The following is a 2,027-nucleotide window of genomic DNA, read 5'->3' as shown; positions in this document are numbered from 1 at the left end:
TATACATTTTTTAGTGCATTTACATCCTCGAGGAAATTGAAATTACATGCATCTTACATTGATTAAATCTTCATCTCTTGTGCATTTTTTTCAAACAATTTTAGCGCCTTCTGTATATTCACATTTTGATCCTTCTAACTTAGTAGTACTTATATATTCTAATATATTCACTTTTTAATTGTAATTTGATGAACGTTGTTACCATGTCATAGAGCTCCCATTTGGAAAATGCACTGTAAGGATGCTGCAATTATAAAGTGGGTCGAGTATATGTACTTTTATGCTTTCTCCACTGTTTGGATTCTTGTAAGTTGAGCATTAATCCTTTTAAGTCTAATTATTTTAGAGTTTTATTTTTTCTTTAGTTTGTATGTGGTCAATGACAACATTACTTTCAAATCAATGGCAGCTATGACTATATGAAATGGATGGATGTTGCAATAGTAAGGCAATACTTATCTTAGTTTATGGCCCCAGCATAAAAGTCAACATGTTGATCCAAGCAAACATTAGAATTGTGAATGACATGGTTTTGGCTGATGTGTCAAATTTTGCCCCATATATTTCTTTGTTTAACTTAAGCTAGTTGTTTATTATTATTTGGATTTATATAAAGGAGGTTGCCTTCCCTGTCAATAATACACGCATATTCATATGCAAATACATATATAGACATATATAATACTCATAAGTATATGTATAGATTATATACATATATAAAATAAATTGTGCTCCCTCATAATGGAAATAACTTAAAATGTAGTCATTGGATGGAATTAATAAACAAAAAATGGTTGTCATACAACAAATAGTAAACAAGTGAAATATTGATAATTGTAGAATTGTCTTATTCCTCTGTTTGTCAATCAAATATCAAACTTGAATCTAGTAAAATGTTATACACTGAAGATGTCTTAAATTAACTAAACAAATATGTCTACATAGTCAATTGATGAAATTAAATTTTATTTGCTCAGGAGATACATGAATAGGGCCATAAAAGAATTGCATTTCTTGTAAACCAACTCTAAATATTGTTTACTTATGACATCTATCATTATAGAACATCTTGAACAACAAAGTTTCAGGCAACCAAGAGTTAAATCTTGAACTTTTTGACAATATTGAGCTTACTGTTCAATCATATAATTCAACCTGGTAGGGCTAAAATTTGATTTCCATCGCACTTTGATTCTTTCAATCACTCCAATACAATTTCATTTTTAGTAACTTAACTTCAAAATATATAAAAATATAACAACATTTTCAATACATAACTGCATTGTCTATAAATCAGTAGTAAGGCAAAAAGTTTTAGTTTACAACAAATTTTTAGGGTCACATAAACTCGTTCTAGATAAATTAACTCTAAATAACACCAACTTCTAAAACCTCTACTAGAATTACTGTATATTACAATATTCTTATCAATAGGCAATAAATTATTGGTAAAATACAATTATACAAAATATAACAACATTTTTTGCAAACTAGATCTAAAGCAAGGGTTTCCTACTGAAATTACAGAAACAAAACTACATTTCATCTTAATTTCCTTTCAATCCCAAATAGTGACTTAATTATTTTTTTTTGATATCTAGCATGGGGGTTTGCTACCGAGATTTGTAACATGACATTCCCAGTAGTAGATAATAATACAAGCAATTTAAGAATATTCTCTACAAAACAACTCTATGTAGAGGGTTTGATGCCAAACATTGGAATGCCTAGGGTGCATTTTCTACAAATCAGCAATAACACGAGGTTTTATTGCCAAAATGTTTAGCACTATAGCTATATTTTCCCTAAATTAATTTTAAATCAAGTACTAACTACATTCCTTCCCCCATAACCAACTATGAAGGGCTTCCTACCAAAATATACCCTTGTATTTCAAAAGCTCCACCACCCAAAACTCCCCGCATTATTCTAAGAAAATGTAAGTAAAATAGAAGGTGAAAAGAAAGACAAAATGAAAGAAAACAAAAAATAAAACTAACCTATGCAAGAAAATTTGGAATAAATCT

The sequence above is a fragment of the Cupressus sempervirens genome, chromosome 6 (genome assembly GCF_028749045.1).
Source record: "Cupressus sempervirens isolate cs-2001-9-10 chromosome 6, ASM2874904v1, whole genome shotgun sequence".
In the NCBI taxonomy this organism is placed as follows: Eukaryota; Viridiplantae; Streptophyta; class Pinopsida; order Cupressales; family Cupressaceae; genus Cupressus; species Cupressus sempervirens.
Note: the sequence above shows the minus strand (reverse complement) of the source record.